The sequence below is a fragment of the Lissotriton vulgaris genome, chromosome 1_1 (genome assembly GCF_964263255.1).
Source record: "Lissotriton vulgaris chromosome 1_1, aLisVul1.2, whole genome shotgun sequence".
NCBI classification, from domain to species: domain Eukaryota; kingdom Metazoa; phylum Chordata; class Amphibia; order Caudata; family Salamandridae; genus Lissotriton; species Lissotriton vulgaris.
Window position 1 is genome coordinate 1,650,637,244 of NC_141685.1, and position 18,655 is coordinate 1,650,655,898.

Consider the following 18,655-nt stretch of genomic DNA (forward strand, 5'->3'; position numbering starts at 1 on the left):
GAAAAGAGATCAGTTTTTCTTGCTGACTAGGTAGTCAGTGAGTTCCATGGTATTGAATCGTTAAGTCCCGTTAAGTGAGTAGAAAGGCGGTAAATCCACTGTTGTTCTCTTGTGAGAAGGGTTTTCTCATCACAGTTTTCAAATTGTTCAATCACAGTCCATGTGAAATCGTTAGGAGTGTGATTGTAGGTCAGAAAGTGTTCTGTCAATTTACTTATGTTTTTGTCACATCGCATAGTGCTCCTGTGCTCAGTCAGTCTAGTTCTTACTTTCCTGGTCGTCATGCCGATATATCTGAGGCCGCAATGGCATGTGATCAAATATACCAGGTTGGAGGAGTTACAATTTGAGAACTGATGTTGTGTCCAGGTTTTTCCATTTTCCAGATTCAGTGTCTTTGAGGGGGAGGTCAGATGGCAGACACTGCAGTTGTTACATGGTTGGTGTCCAGTGAGTTTAGGTAGACCCCATGCGTTAAGGATAGTATTGCCTGTGGGTCAGGGGTTTGTTCTTGGCCTTGTGGACACTAGCTGATCTTTCAAGTTTTTTGCTCTCTTATAGGCGAAACGAGGAAGCTCCCACTTTCTCGATCCTGAACTGATGATTTTCCAGTTTTTTCTGATTATGTTGGACACCTGATTTGAAGCAGTGTTATAGGTGGTTACGCAAGTCATAATGGGTGACTCCGATGGTTTAGTAATGGTCTCAAGGAGTGCCTCTCTGTTCTGATTGCGTGCCCTTTTGCAGGTCTTGGAGATGATTTTGGTGGGGTAACCGCGCTCCTCAAGCTTGTGGACTAGTGCTTTTGACTGTGATTTGTAGTCTTGAATCTTACTGCAATTCCGTCTTATGCGTAAGAATTGGCCAAAGGGAAGATTTTCCCTAAGTGGCCTTGGATGGAAACTGTCAAAGCGCAACAAGGAGTTACGTGCGGTGGGTTTGTAGTGTGTGGTGGTAATCAAACCATTTTGTTCTGCTCTGATGTTGAGGTCCAGGAATGCTAGTTCTGTTGGGCTGCTAGTACAGGTGAACCCGAGATAGGTGTCACGGTCATTGATCCATGTCAGGAATTGATTTAGAGTGTCCTCGTTACCCTCCCAGATGATGAAGATGTCGTCAATATAACGACGCCAAGTTATGATGTTGACTGAGTAGGGGTTGGTGGGGGCCTCGATGTGAGTACGTTCAAAATGATGAACGTACAGCCCTGCCACGCTTGGGGCGAAAACACTCCCCATCGATGTTCCATTTGTCTGGAGGTAGAATTTGCCCTCGTACTCAAAGTAGTTGTCTTTCAGCGCTAAGGCAGCACAATCAAGGATGAAGTGTCGAGGGGTTCGATGTTGCCAAGTGTTTTCCATCAGTACATCGTGTAATACACGTAGGGTTGCATCCTGAGGTAGGCTTGTATATAAGCTCTCTATGTCTAATCCGACAAGGAGTTGTGTCTCAAGGTTGAAGCTGATGTCTTTAATGATGTTCAAAAGGTGTTTCGTGTCCTGAATGTAGGACGGTGTCTTCTGCACTAGCGGGTTAAGGAAGAAATCGCAGAAGCGTGATAGTGGTTCGAGCAGAGATTGGATGCCCGACACGATGGGTCTTCCTGGTGGGGGAGTGATCCCTTTGTGCACCTTGGGCAATGTGCAGAAGTAAGGTACTTTCGCATTTTGTGTGCAGAGGTAGTCAGCCTCCTGTTTGGAGATGTATTCTGCCTCACTGGCATCCTTTACGATACGGTTTATTCTCAGTTGGAGTTCCTCAGTTGGGTCTTTCTTCAGAAGTTTGTAATTGCGAGTGTCGCTCAGCAATCGGCGACATTCCTTGTCATAATCACATTTATTCATGACCACGATCCCTCCTCCTTTGTCCGCAGGTTTTATAATGCGGATGGGGTCATTCCTTAAGCGTTTAATGATTTCCCGGTCCTGGTGTGAAAGGTTGTTAAATGAGTGACTGGGTTGCAGTTTTTCGATTTCCGAGTAGACTGCAATCTCAAATGTGGTGATTTCCACTGGTACGCTTGCTGGCGGGGGAGTGAAATTAGATTTCAGTTTCAATCCTGTTTCATTGGTGTTCTCTCGGTTTTCGTCAGTTTTCTCCTGTTTTTCAAAAAAAGCTTTTAATTTCAGTTTCCTAAAAAACTCAGCGAGTTCAACATGGAGTTTGAATGTGTCTAATCTGGTGGTAGGGACGAAGGAAAGGCCTTTGTTTAGGACTGCTGTTTCCTCGTTGGTTAGGGGCACATCTGAAATGTTGAATACCAAGGGGTTGTCAGTCTGCGGTATTGTTATTTGCTGGGCCCAGCGTGTTCCCGAGTTTTGTTCCGTGTGTTGGAACTCACAGGATCTTCTTCTGTTTCCCAGTGTACTCGTTGAGGGGGATTTCTTCTCTTGCCACGTGATCTGCGGCCTTGGCCTAAAAAAGGATATCGCTGGTTTTGGTTATTCTGGTAGTACGGCATCTGTCCTGGGACGTATAGTGGAGGGTATCCGAAGGATGGTGGCGGTATTGGGTCAAAGGGCGGAGGGCCGAAGTTGTGGTGTTGTGGGGGCCCTTGCCAGGGTTGTTGCCAGTGTTGGCCTCTGCGTCCCCTCCCTCTCGTGTTGGTGGATCCTGTACTGGAACCGCTTGAAACAGAGCTACTATCCTCTGAGTTGTCTTGGCCTTTTGCCGGTGTGGTATAGTCGTCGTCGGCATATGGGTACGTTTTTGAGTAACTGAATTTTTTGAGGTCCTTCTCAAATTTTTTTATTTTGGTTTGGGTGAGGTAGTCATTGTATTCAGCCATCTCACGGTTTTGTCCTCAACTCCTTGTCGGATTAGACATAGAGAGCTTATATACAAGCCCACCTCAGGATGAAACCCTACGTGTATTACACGATGTACTGATGGAAAACACTTGGCAACATCGAACCCCTCGACACTTCATCCTTGATTGTGCTGCCTTAGCACTGAAAGACAACTACTTTGAGTCCGAGGGCAATTCTACCTCCAGACAAATGGAACATCGATGGGGAGTGTTTTCGCCCCAAGCGTGGCAGAGCTGTACGTTCATCATTTTGAACGTACTCACATCGAGGCCCCCACCAACCCCTACTCAGTCAACATCATAACTTGGCGTCGTTATATTGACGACATCTTCATCATCTAGGAGGGTAACGAGGACACTCTAAATCAATTCCTGACATGGATCAATGACCGTGACACCTATCTCCGGTTCACCTGTACTAGCAGCCCAACAGAACTAGCATTCCTGGACCTCAACATCAGAGCAGAACAAAATGGTTTGATTACCACCACACACTACAAACCCACCGCACGTAACTCCTTGTTGCGCTTTGACAGTTTCCATCCAAGGCCACTTAGGGAAAATCTTCCCTTTGGCCAATTCTTACGCATAAGACGGAATTGCAGTAAGATTCAAGACTACAAATCACAGTCAAAAGCACTAGTCCACAAGCTTGAGGAGCGCGGTTACCCCACCAAAATCATCTCCAAGACCTGCAAAAGGGCACGCAATCAGAACAGAGAGGCACTCTTTGAGACCATTACTAAACCATCGGAGTCACCCATTATGACTTGCGTAACCACCTATAACACTGCTTCAAATCAGGTGTCCAACATAATCAGAAAAAACTGGAAAATCATCAGTTCAGGATCGAGAAAGTGGGAGCTTCCTCGTTTCGCCTATAAGAGAGCAAAAAACTTGAAAGATCAGCTAGTGTCCACAAGGCCAAGAACAAACCCCTGACCCACAGGCAATACTATCCTTAACGCATGGGGTCTACCTAAACTCACTGGACACCAACCATGTAACAACTGCAGTGTCTGCCATCTGACCTCCCCCTCAAAGACACTGAATCTGGAAAATGGAAAAACCTGGACACAACATCAGTTCACAAATTGTAACTCCTCCAACCTGGTATATTTGATCACATGCCGTTGCGGCCTCAGATATATCGGCATGACGACCAGGAAAGTAAGAACTAGACTGACTGAGCACAGGAGCACTATGCGATGTGACAAAAACATAAGTAAATTGACAGAACACTTCTGACCTACAATCACACTCCTAACGATTTCACATGGACTGTGATTGAACAATTTGAAAACTGTGATGAGAAAACCCTTCTCACAAGAGAACAACGGTGGATTTACCGCCTTTCTACTCACTTAACGGGACTTAACGATTCAATACCATGGAACTCACTGACTACCTAGTCAGCAAGAAAAACTGATCTCTTTTCGCTTGAGTCCCTTCACCCATTTGGACTTGTGGCCTGATCCCAGTCTGAACCTCTAATAAGTGCTATGGCTCCATATTTTAACTCTTTATTTTAAACCTGTCAATCAGAATACAGCTTGGGCAACCATAACCAGCGCTATTGCGCATGCTCTTTCCCAACACACACTGTGCACAGTGCGATGCTGTACTTACAATGATCACGCACACATGCACAGTAGACTAAATGAATAGGCGCATTTTACATGGCCGCGCCCACTGCTCCCCACCCCTCCACAGGTGCTGCAACTCCGAAGGGCTATAAATACCCGACCGAGATAACCACTCAGTCACTCGGGACACCGCAGCAGGACTACAGGTTCATGGAGCTCGCAGACCGATAATTTCGTGAGTATAGAGAGAACCTCACCGCGACTGCCTAGGTAAGCAGCAGCTTTCTCTCCCAACAGGACCGGCTCTAACCTTTGCCTTCTACAATACCTAGGGTCCTCTCCCCCTGCCAGGTGACCCAGGAGGCTTTAACAGCAAATAGCAAGTGTGAGGAAAAATAATTTTTCTTGCCTGTTTCTCACCCGTTGCCTATCTCGCTGTTTAGCCCTCCACTTACACCCCGTTTTTAACCGCTATATAGTCACAACCGCCATGCAACTCTCATGGCCACGTTCCATCTGCCGGTAAAGTTCGTTCACACACCTTAAACTGCCGGCACTATGTTGTGTTATTAAGTATACCATACTCATTGACTCTACCCTTTACGTCTGTTTGTGTCTTTATGTTATATGTACAGTAAAGCGGAGGGAATCCCCCTCCATACACGTATAGCACCTTAGCGTGTGCGACACTTTTTACCAACACATATCACTTTATATAATTTATAGTTTTTTCACCCACACACTCATTGGTCCTGAGGAAAGCCAGATGTAAATATAAAAGGCCTGGCTGAAGCATGTAGACCACATAGGACGTAGGAGCTCATAATTCACTCCACTACGTCCGACTGCCTTTTTATTCGCTAGCAGGGGCCCAGATATTAAAGTTACCTATATACCCTCGGGAACTGGGACCCACTGCATAGCTTTTAAATCACTTTCTTACACACACCCTCACAGCACACTCAGAGAAGTATACCAGCTCCTCAGTAATCTGGAGTCGAAGCACACCCGGGGCACATTCGGTGTCACTGTGGTGGGCCCGATGATGAAGCATGCCACCAACTAGGTTGGTGGGTGAGGGCTTAACAACCAAACCAAGTGGTTTGCCGTCATACGTACGTACTGAGTCTCCCTAAAAACACAACGAAGCTAGTCCTTTATTGATAAATACATAATAACCAGGGGATCCGGACTGGCTTACCCAGTCCTCTCTCTCCCTTTTGATTTGCTGATACTTGGCAGCGTGCAGCTGCGAGAGATATACATACACCTTTGCAACATGGCGCAAAACTTTGGCCTAACATTTACAGAGGATGATGTCAGCGAAATCCTCGCTGACCCCTCCCTCCTGGCAGATTTCAACACAGCATCGACCATAGCACAGACTACAGATTGGGACACTCTCACTGAGAAAAAACGGAACAGGATTCGAACGATCTTACATGGTATCGCCCTCGCACAATACCTCCGCACTAATACAGCCCCTAAGGGACTCCTGGTCACCAACGCTCCCAGGATCTTTCTTGATGATGTCACCTTCAGAAAGGACTGGGCACCAATAGCCTGGCACTGTACCAGAGATTGGCTGGTACTTATTATTAAACCGGCCAAACGTCTCTCCGATGCCATAATCATAGAAATTCAGGCGTCAGAAACCCATTTTAAGGCCACACTCACAGGCTATAAGAAGAAACTTGAGGACCAAAACCGTGAGATGGCTGAATACAATGACTACCTCACCCAAACCAAAATAAAAAAATTTGAGAAGGACCTCAAAAAATTCAGTTACTCAAAAACGTACCCATATGCCGACGACGACTATACTGCACCGGCAAAAGGCCAAGACAACTCAGAGGATAGTAGCTCTGTTTCAAGCGGTTCCAGTACAGGTTCCACCAGCACGAGAGGGAGGGGACGCAGAGGCCAACACTGGCAACAACCCTGGCAAGGGCCCCCACAACACCACAACTTCGGCCCTCCGCCCTTTGGCCCAATACCGCCACCATACTTCGGATACCCTCCACTATACGCCCCAGGACAGATGCCGTACTACCAGAATAACCAAAACCAGCGATATCCTTTTTTAGGCCAAGGCCGCAGATCACGTGGCAAGAGAAGAAATCCCCCTCAACGAGTACACTGGGAAACAGAAGAAGATCCTGTGAGTTCCAACACACGGAACAAAACTCGGGAACAAGCAGGGCCCAGCAAATAACAATACCGCTGACTGACAACCCCTTGGTATTCAACATTTCAGATGTGCCCCTAACCAACGAGGAAACAGCAGTCCTAAACAAAGGCCTTTCCTTCGTCCCTACCACCAGATTAGACACATTCAAACTCCATGTGGAACTCGCAGAGTTTTTTAGGAAACTGAAATTAAAAGCTTTTTTTGAAAAACATGAGAAAACTGACGAAAACCGAGAGAACACCAATGAAACAGGATTGAAAGAAACTGAAATCTAATTTCACTCCCCCGCCAGCAAGCGTACCAGTGGAAATCACCACATTTGAGATTGCAGTCTACTCGGAAATCGAAAAACTGCAACCCAGTCACTCATTTAACAACCTTTCACACCAGGACCGGGAAATCATTAAACGCTTACAGAATGACCCCACCCGCATTATAAAACCTGCGGACAAAGGAGGAGGGATCGCGGTCATGAATAAATGTGATTATGACAAGGAATGTCGCAGATTGCTGGGCAACACTCACAATTACAAACTTCTGAAAAAAGACCCAACTGAGGAACTCCAACTGAGAATAAACCGTCTCGTCAAGGACGCCAGTGAGGCAGAATACATCTCCAAACAGGAGGCTGACTACCTCTGCACACAAAATGCGAAAGTACCTTACTTCTACACATTGCCCAAGGTGCACAAAGGGATCACTCCACCACCAGGAAGACCCATCGTGTCGGGCATCCAATCTCTGCTCGAACCACTATCACGCTTCTGCGATTTCTTTCTTAACCCGCTAGTGCAGAAGACACCGTCCTACATTCAGGACACGAAACACCTTTTGAACATCATTAAAGACATAAGCTTCAACCCTGAGACACAACTCCTTGTCGGATTAGACATAGAGAGCTTATATACAAGCCTACCTCAGGATGCAACCCTACGTGTATTACACGATGTACTGATGGAAAACACTTGGCAACATCGAACCCCTCGACACTTCATCCTTGATTGTGCTGCCTTAGCGCTGAAAGACAACTACTTTGAGTACGAGGGCAAATTCTACCTCCAGACAAATGGAACATCGATGGGGAGTGTTTTCGCCCCGAGCGTGGCAGGGCTGTACGTTCATCATTTTGAACGTACTCACATCGAGGCCCCCACCAACCCCTACTCAGTCAACATCATAACTTGGCGTTGTTATATTGACGACATCTTCATCATCTGGGAGGGTAACGAGGACACTCTAAATCAATTCCTGACATGGATCAATGACCGTGACACCTATCTCCGGTTCACCTGTACTAGCAGCCCAACAGAACTAGCATTCCTGGACCTCAACATCAGAGCAGAACAAAATGGTTTGATTACCACCACACACTACAAACCCACCGCACGTAACTCCTTGTTGCGCTTTGACAGTTTCCATCCAAGGCCACTTAGGGAAAATCTTCCCTTTGGCCAATTCTTATGCATAAGACGGAATTGCAGTAAGATTCAAGACTACAAATCACAGTCAAAAGCACTAGTCCACAAGCTTGAGGAGCGCGGTTACCCCACCAAAATCATCTCCAAGACCTGCAAAAGGGCACGCAATCAGAACAGAGAGGCACTCCTTGAGACCATTACTAAACCATCTGAGTCACCCATTATGACCTGCGTAACCACCTATAACACTGCTTCAAATCAGGTGTTCAACATAATCAGAAAAAACTGGAAAATCATCATTTCAGGATCGAGAAAGTGGGAGCTTCCTCGTTTTGCCTATAAGAGAGCAAAAAACTTGAAAGATCAGCTAGTGTCCACAAGGCCAAGAACAAACCCCTGACCCACAGGCAATACTATCCTTAACGCATGGGGTCTACTTAACTCACTGGACACCGACCATGTAACAACTGCAGTGTCTGCCATCTGACCTCCCCCTCAAAGACACTGAATCTGGAAAATGGAAAAACCTGGACACAACGTCAGTTCTCAAATTGTAACTCCTCCAACCTGATATATTTGATCACATGCCGTTGCGGCCTCAGATATATCGGCATGACAACCAGGAAAGTAAGAACTAGACTGACTGAGCACAGGAGCACCATGCAATGTGGCAAAAACATAAGTAAATTGACAGAACACTTTCTGACCTACAATCACACTCCTAACGATTTCACATGGACTGTGATTGAACAATTTGAAAACTGTGATGAGAAAACCCTTCTCACAAGAGAACAACGGTGGATTTACCGCCTTTCTACTCACTTAACGGGACTTAACGATTCAATACCATGGAACTCACTGACTACCTAGTCAGCAAGAAAAACTGATATCTTTTCGCTTGAGTCCCTTCACCCGTTTGGACTCGTGGCCTGATCCCAGTCTGTACCTCTTATAAGTGCTATGGCTCCATTTTTTAACTCTTTATTTTAAACCTGTAAATCAGAATACAGCTTGGGCAACCATAACCAGCGCTATTGCGCATGCTCTTTCCCAACACACACTGTGCACAGTGCGATGCTGTACTTACACTGATCACGCACACATGCGCAGTAGACTAAATGAATAGGTGCATTTTACATGGCCGCGCCCACTGCTCCCCACCCCTCCACAGGTGCTGCAACTCCGAAGGGCTATAAATACCCGACCGAGATAACCACTCAGTCACTCGGGACACCTCAGCAGGACTACAGGTTCATGGAGCTCGCAGACCGAGAATTTTGTGAGTATAGAGAGAACCTCAGCGCGACTGCCTAGGTAAGCAGCAGCTTTCTCTCCCAACAGGACCGGCTCTAACCTTTACCTTCTACAATACCTAAGGTCCTCTCCCCCTGCCAGGTGACCCAGGAGGCTTTAACAGCAAATAGCAAGTGTGAGGAAAAATAATTTTTCTTGCCTGTTTCTCACCCGTTGCCTATCTCGCTATTTAGCCCACCACTTACACCCCGTTTTTAACCGCTATATAGTCACAACCGCCATGCAACTCTCATGGCCACTTTCCATCTGCCAGTAAAGGTCGTTCACACAACTTAAACTGCCGGCACTGTGTTGTGTTATTAAGTATACCATACTCATTGACTCTACCCTGTACGTCTGTTTGTGTCTTTATGTTATGTGTACATTAAAGCGGAGGGAATCCCCCTCCATACACGTATAGCACCTTAGCGTGTGCGACACTTTTTAACAACACATATCACTTTATATAATTTATAGTTTTTTCACCCACACACTCATTGGTCCTGAGGAAAGCCAGATGTAAATATAAAAGGCCTGGCTGAAACATGTAGACCACATAGGACGTAGGAGCTCATAATTCACTCCACTACGTCCGACTGCCTTTTTATTCGCTAGCAGGGGCCCAGATATTAAAGTTACCTATATACCCTCGGGAAGTGGGACCCACTGCATAGCTTTTAAATCACTTTCTTACACACCCCCTCACAGCACACTCAGAGAAGTATACCAGCTCCTCAGTAATCTGGAGTCGAAGCACACCCGGGACACATTCGGTGTCACTGTGGTGGGCCCGATGGTGAAGCATGCCACCAACTAGGTTGGTGGGTGAGGGCTTAACAACCAAACCAAGTGGTTTGCCGTCATACGTACGTACTGAGTCTCCCTAAAAACACAACAAGGCTAGTCCTTTATTGATAAATACAAATAATTCTGTGCAGCAGGAATGGATTCTCTCAGTCACATTTTTTTCTCCACAAGAAAAACATTTTCCCCATGGACAAAGCCCTTCTCAACCCCAATCAAGTGTGCAACTTTCTACTGTCCTTTCTCCCTGGAAACACAGTCACTCCAACATTGATTTACTCCTACTCTTTGTAGGGTCGAATTCATGTTTGGGAATGCTGGCAAATGTTCATGTTTGTGTATTTTCCATACTTTCATGGCAAGCCACACTTTAAAAATACCAATTTTCTATCCTTTTGGAGAGTTTATGGCTGTGGAGATCTCTGTCCCTGGAACTGGGTCTACACCTGCCAGAAATCCCTTTTAAGATTCTTGGCAGGAGTTGAAACCTCGCATAGAAACAAATCACTTGAGATATTGGTGGGAGAGTGGTTTGAGCATATTGGGCCTTATTCACAAAGGTAAAGTTACACTTTGTGTACATTTATGATTTTTACTATTCACAAAGGTATTTTACTAGTAATATCTGTATTTTAATAGTAGTATTCATAGTATGACTGCGTTGTCTCCACACATAAAAAAATAGGGGAGTCCTATCTTTTTTATGTCTGGAGTCTACGCAATCGTACAGATACCACAAGTAAAATAGCTTTGAATAGCAAGCAATGTTAAACTTACACAAACCTTTGTGAATAAGGCCCTAACTGTCTGACAACCATGCCACACATCAGTTTCCCCGGTTTCTGTGACATAGTATCTGCTTAAACCAGTCTCCCAAAAGTGAAAATTAGGTAAAAATGCATAGCCAGGAGGAAATCAAAAATTATGCAAAATATGAAAAACCGAGCAAACTAGAAACTACGCAAGGTTTCATTTGTATAAAAATATCACTCAGTCCTAGTTGAAACACTAATGCAATACCATAGTGAAGGGTGTTTCTCAAAACCTCAGAAACAACTATATTGTGATAGACATTATGGGGCTGATTATGAAGTTGGGCGGAATCATTTCCGCCAGACACCGCTTTGTCATGGGACAAACCAACACCCGATTGGCGGTCCCGACCACCCCATTAGGATGCGACGGGACACTGTTCAGTCGCATTCCTATAGTTAACTCTGGGAGCATGGATTCTGGCTGTAAACAGGCTGTAATGCATGCTCCCATAGTAAAATGGGAGGTACAGCTCATCCCTGGCACAGGAGTCAAGCTATCCTGGCTGATGAGGGGTGAAACTCCAAAACCGGTCCTAGGATGCTTATTTCCATTCCAGGGAAGACCTGGCCTGACAGTTCTGGCTGGACTGTTCCCATTGGGCACAGGGTCAAGGCTGATTTGCATATGGCTGGGTTTAAACTGGAATGGCCTGGGAAGCAAAAAATACAATGTATTTAGGCCAAGATCTCTGTGCTGTGATGAATGTATGACATTGTTCTGCATTCTGTCCATCAATTGTTCTTTTTACATATGTCACCCCGAGTGGGACGGGTATCCCCAGCTCCCCTTGCTAATGAGGGTGTAACTCCAAAACTGGTCCCAGGATGCTTGTTTCCCGTCCAGGGAGGACCAGGCCTGGTAGTTCAGGCTGGATTTTTCCCATTGGGTGCAGGGTCAAGACTGATCTGCATATGACTGGGTTCAAACTGGAATGGGTGTGGGGATCAAAAAAAGATGGATTAGGCACATATCTCTGCACTGGGGTGAATGTATGACATTGTTCTGAATTCTGTTCATCAATTGTTCTTTTTGAAGTTCATCCCTCTACCAGTGGCACACAAGGAGCACAGAGACGTTTTAAGGCATGGGCAAAGTGGGCTCTGGCCCAGGGCCCCAGCCTTTAAGGGTGCCCCCTGATACTGCCAGGCCTGTTCTGTGAGTCTTGCCCTGATGACCTTGAAATTTCTCAAACGGATTGTTTTAAACTTTGTTTTAAATGCTCTTTCCTTTAATGTATTTTTAATGTAGTTGATGTGTGAGAGTCTCTAAGAGACATTTTGCAGAGAATTTTTTTTTGTGTCATGTAATATTCATTAAAAAGTTTAATTTAGACCAAAACAGGACCTTACATATGAGAAATGAGAGGGTGTCACAGAGATTTTGCAGTAGTATTAGTGTGCTCCTCCTGTTACAATATTGAAAACTCACATCACTATCCCTGAATATTAAATGTAAACACATTTAGAATTTGGACGAGTGCTCCTGTGCACTGCCAGTGACCTGGCTAAAGAGGGCATGAAAGAGCTGAAATTGGATCATAAATTCAAAGCTGTTCCAAACAGGGGCCCTAGAAATACATTTGACCCAGGGCCCCCACAATCCTTAAGATGTCCCTAAAGGTGCAGGGATCAAGTGCCCCCTCAGCCTCCAACCGGAGGGCGTGTACGAAAGGGGGCCCTGCTGGGGGCCTCCAAAGACACTTTCCAGCATGATTTCTATGTCAGACAGACCGGCATGGAAACCATGTCGCAAACTGTCGTCGTAATCTCAAGGGCGGAAAGGCCCACCCTTTAGATTACTTGGCACATTCAGAATGGCGGACAGGCTCTCTGAGCCAGTCAGAAGCCAGCTGGTATGACCATTCAAATTCCTTTCTGAATGCCTCAATCAAATGAGGCGGTCATACAGGTATCCGACCGTCACATTACGATGCGGCTCTAAAGACTCCGACTGTCGTCAGAGCCTTTGGAGCCGCATCGTAATCGGCTCCTAAGAAAAATCCTTACCCTGATAATAGAAATATTTTCGCTGACAAGAAGGGAGCTGCTTCCAACTAATGATGAAAACAAATACATAGTGGCAGTGAGATAGCAGACTTTAATGATAGAAGCACTTGCACAGCAACAAAACATGTGCACAGCAATGCAGCCCCAGGGGAGGATATACAGGTTTTTCCCTATGACCACAGAAACACATATTTTGACAGCAACAGACTCCCCATCCCTCCCTTCCACTCCCACCCAGAGAGTCAAATGTTCACAAGACTATGATGCTCGCAAAATAAGAAAGTGTCTATAGCTTCAAACATTAAATGCACAATGCGGGAGAGGATTATCGTTGTGCTATAAAATCACACCTTTAAATCAGCTGGAGGTTGATGCATTTTATTGGTTATGAAACTATGTACGCAATTAGGATATATGCCGAAATATCTGCTAAATTATTTTTAATGACCATAGACTTATGCATACATCATCAGAAAAAAACACCAATGGAGAACAACATGCACATTTAGTGCAGCAGCCCAGACAGATCAGAGAGATGTGAGTGGTAAAAAATAAGACCTGAAAATAAAAAGTGTGAGATGAATCATGGTTGCCTGGGAAAATGGACTAAGAACCAAACATATTTAGTAGCTGTTTGGAAGAGACTAGGGAAACAGCTAAATGCATACCTGCAGGCCACATTTGAGACAGTGACATACCACTTTTACGAATATGGTGTTCTTTTGGCAGAGGAAATGAGGAAAAAAGACAGCATACTAAAGCTGGACAGATGCTCTGAAAGCTTTATAAATATTGAAATAGTTCACTACCACACAACCAAAATAAAAATACATATTATCATGGAATCATGATAATAGGAAGCAATTATAATATTTCACTGAAAACATAGTTGCTAGGAAACCCGGAGTTGTAGTAAAAGAGAAAAATCTATGGTTAGAATTATAAAAGAATGGGTTCTCACTGATTATATAGTAATTCACATGAGACAGAAAGCAAGAGAGAGAGGGGGAGAGAGAGCTTAGAGGGGATAGATAGGTACAGTAGTACTCCTACAGTAGAAGTACTAATGTATTACAAAATGAAATTCATAAACCTGCACGAAGAGACCACCACCATTCCTATCTTTTCTGAGCAGAAATCTCTGGCACGTGTGCAGAAATATTTGAACATAGAAGCCTACTTTTTAGTAGTACATTTGGGAGAGACCGGGGCAGTGGCTGGAAAAAAGGGAAATAATTACTTCTAAATGGGCTGGGGCTGGAGAGGAGTAAGAAGGGGTTTTGGGAAGGGCATGCAAATACAAATACCCTCTCACAAAAAAGCAGCCGTTTCCTATTCACAAACTACACTTCTAAAGTTACTGCAGTCAAAAAGGACGCAAAGTAATTGTAAATGTAGTCCCGCTCAGATGTGAAAGAAGTCAAGTACCACTCATGGTCTCTCACAGGTACTGCTACACACTCCCATAGAAAATACAGGTGACAGGAACTATACAAAACCAGTGAAATTCAGAAGTTATAGTTACCTGAGCTAACTATAACTTATTCCGCAACAATGCACTGCTTATGATGTTTGGCAATTCTTTTTTTTAAAATACTTTTTTGCAGTGGTGGGGTCCCACTTATTTTTTAATGAAGCCAAGTGAAAAGATGGCTGCCAACACTTCCTGCTTTAAATGTTGGCAGCCAATCAGATCTCAGCACGAGATCAGGAGGATTTGTTGAGCCTTCGTATCCCTAGATATACAAATTTATATTTTCTTTAATAGCTCACAAAATACGGAATGGATTTACACCAAGTAAAAATAAGGGTTCTTTCTGGACCAAGATTTACCTTTCTGCCAAATATGGTGTAATTCCGTGCAGCCGTTCAGGCTATAGTCATGTCTAAAATCGATATGGAAGTTAACATTAACAAAACACTTTTTTTTACCCCCCCTTTTCTCAGCCCCCTACTTGACGAATCGCCCTGAAACTTTCCATGCGCAACAAGATTTACCAGTGCACTTTTTGGGGAAAATGTTGTGAAGATTTGTCAAGTGGCACCAGAGATATTGACAAGCCAATAAACGCTTTTCCTATGGAAACATGATACTAACTACAACTACCTACTGGAAACCACCAATATGTATGTATATATATATATATATATATATATATATATATATATATATATATATATATATATATATATATATATATATATATATATATATATATATATATATATATATATATATATATATATATATATAGCAGCACAAATCAACTAATCCAGTTGATAAAACGGCAAGCACACGGGTATCCAGTTGCTAAATTATTTAATACAAACCCTCTTCACCCCCGACAGACGCGTTTCGCAGTAAAAGCTTTGTCAGTGTCTGAAAAAATAAAAAAAAAATATATATATATATATATTTTTTTTTTTCCATTTCCATTTATAAACTTTATTTCGGCTGTAAAAGCCCATAAAAGTCACATAATAACACATCACAAAGATGATAATAATATGTCAAAGATAGCACTAGATAAAAGTAAAAAATATATATATATATATATATTTAAAGATAGATATACATTCATAAATATATATACACATACATATATGTGTGTGTGTCTATATATATATATATTCCAATGGCCCAAAAGCTTTCAAAGAACGCACTCCCAGAAGTTTAAAACCAACAGGCTTTTATTGTACACGGAGAACCGGCATCTTCATTTCAGGGGATATATTTCACTTCGCCCGACGCGTTTCAAGGACACAGCCTCTTCCTCATGGGCAGCTCAGGTTCACACAGATGCTTCCAATTGCTGCTTTAATTACATACAGAGACCCCCAGTGGGTCATGCGCAGTGCTTATGTATAGTACCTTGCATGTTGGGACATCGAGTCCCCAATTGGAACGTAGTTGTCCTCATAGTGAGTTTTAGTGCAAAACCTTGAATTAAAGAGCATTTCTCCCCCTCCAGTGGAGCCTCAAATGTCCTGCCGATTTCTTTTTCTCCGCACTTCTGGACTGATCGCGGCTCCGGCAAAGTTTCACAGCGCCGCCCAGCCTCTCTTTGTTGTCGAGACGTGCATTCTTTCACGCAGGGCTGCTGTGTGATATGTATATTGCAATGGCCCAAAAGCTTTCAAAGAACGCACTCCCAGAAGTTTAAAACCAACAGGCTTGTATTGTAGACGGGGAACCAGCATCTTCATTTCAAGGGATATATTTCACTTCGCCCGACGCGTTTCAAGGACACAGCCTCTTCCTCATGGGCAGCTCAGGTTCACACAGATGCCTCCAATTGCTGCTTTAATTACATACAGAGACCCCCAGTGGGTCATGCGCAGCCCGAACTACTGAACGGATTTACACCAAATTTGGCAAAGAGGTAGTCCTCAGTTCAGACTCGTGCCTTTTGCTTAAATGGTGTCAATCTGTTCAGTAGTTCCTGAGAAAATGACAGTTAAAGTTGTTTATTTATCTATGGCAGCGGTGGATCTGCGCACCCTGAGCACATCATGAGCGCACCATGAGCGCACCAGAAGCACACCCTTCCGATCACATGCTGAATACTAATTGTCTGTCAAATGGTTGTCAACATTCTAAACCAGGAACTGTTGGCAGCCATTTTGTGCCTCGGTAGAAGCGAGGCTGAAGAAGTCAGTGGAACAAGTGTGCAAAACGTATAAAGGGGCAGGTTATAAATATCCTAATCCTCTAGACCTGTTTTAAACCCGGGCCGGCAGGTGCGCGCACGGTGCGCGCATCCTACCATAAAAAAAAATATATATAACGGGACTTCTTTTATAATTAACCCCCGGGGGGGCAAAATCCCGGGGGCAAACTAAAAAAATGTATGGGGGCCAAGAGGGGGCCCTTAACCCCGGGGCTATAAAATAAATGGTTGGGGGAGCTCCAAGGCCCCCTGAAAAATTTGTGGTGGGGGCCTCAACAACGCCCCTGAGCCCCAGGGACAACCACCCCCTGGGGCTTTCTGTATTATGGGAGGGGGGCTGCTTTCAAAATCCAAACCAGATTGCTTTTCCACATGGGGAGCTGCATGTTAGCAGCTCCCCATGTGGAAAAACAATGGCGCCTGCCAAATGCGTAAAAGTCGCGCGCCAAATGCACTGGGGTCGTGCACCCTACAGATTATGAGTCTTGCATCCAATGCGTTCACACCAGGGGGCCGCACTGAGCACCACGCTGGGTGCGCGACTCCTAATTTTATCGTAAAAAATAGCCACTATCAGTAATTTCTAATATCCCCAGGGACCCCATCCCCCGGGTCTTATAAAAACATTGGGGACTGTGGGGGAAGCCCCAATGCCCCCACGTTCCCGCCGGCTCTCCACGTCCTTCGGGAGACGGTATTGCTTTTCCACATGGGGAGCTGCTAACATGAATGGGGAAAAGCAATCTGGTTGGATTTTGAAAGAGAGAACAGATTTCCCTGCTCTCTCTTTCAAAATCCAAACCAAGTTTACTATGGGAGGGCAGGAGCTGTGAGACTCCCGCCCTCTCATAGCAAACAGCACTAATTTTGCAGGGGGGGCCTTGGAGCCCCTCAACCATTTATTTTATAGCTCCGGGGGTGGCTCTTACTCTTGCATAGCAAACAGCAATGTTGAAAAAATCTCACGGTAAGATAACAAAGGATTTTGAAGTCCATTTCTGCCGTTTTTGTTGTAGTTTGCTGCCGTTAAAGCGGCGACAATTTTAACGCCACCTTTGTAAATATGACCCTAAGTTTTGAAATGTCGACAATCCGTCTCCCATTTAATAGGCACGAAGTATTTATTGAAGTGCATTGTGAATCGTGAAGCAACACTGTCTAATTGTGATCGATAAAGAATTCAAAGAGTTGTGTACTTCTTTTGCTCGTAATGTGCATGGGGCAGATTTACAAGTTCATTGCATTACTATTGCATCACTTTTAAGGTGGGAAAAGTGACGCGAAAGTGGCGCAAGGGGCTTGTAAATCTACTACACAGTGTTCTGTCTTACTTTTCTTTCCTTTCTGTCAGGTAGAGGATCCTGGGTAAAGGAGCTGGGTCTGGTGGCTCAGTGGCTAATGCATCCACTGCAGGGGCCTGTGTTTGACCTCATGGTCACAGGTTCAAATCTTGGTGGGTCCACTCAGCCTTTCATCCATTTGAGGTCGATAAAATGAGTACCATAGAGTTGGGTAAAAATATACATCTGTTATTTCAGCGCCAAGATGCCCCGCTGCTGGAGTGAACTTTACAAATACACATGTTATGTTATAACGGTTTCTGTACAGCCAGTACCTTTCAACCCTACCCCCAAACTGCTTACATTCCTGTTACCATAGTAACAGTTCATGAAACACTTAAGTGAGCACACAGGTTAGTATTTCACCACGCAATGTTGATAATCGAAACAGTTACTGTGCTGGAGTTTTAAAACATTTCCATAGGAACCGTTAGTCGTATCTTCTAGTTTTTTCCAACTGGGGAAGATTAAGAAAATTTCTCATTTGTTGACCCACTCAGCCCTCATTCAAGCAGTCATTGCCCTAGTCTTGTCCCGCCTAGATTATTCTAACAGTCTGTATCTAGGACTCCCAGCTGGGCAACTGAAAAGATTACAGTATGTCCAAAATCAGGCAGCTAGGCTTATCTATAATCTACCCAAATGGCAATCTATCAGGACGGGACTGGCTAACCTTTACTGGTTACCAATAGGTCAGAGAGTTATATTTAAAACCGGTTGC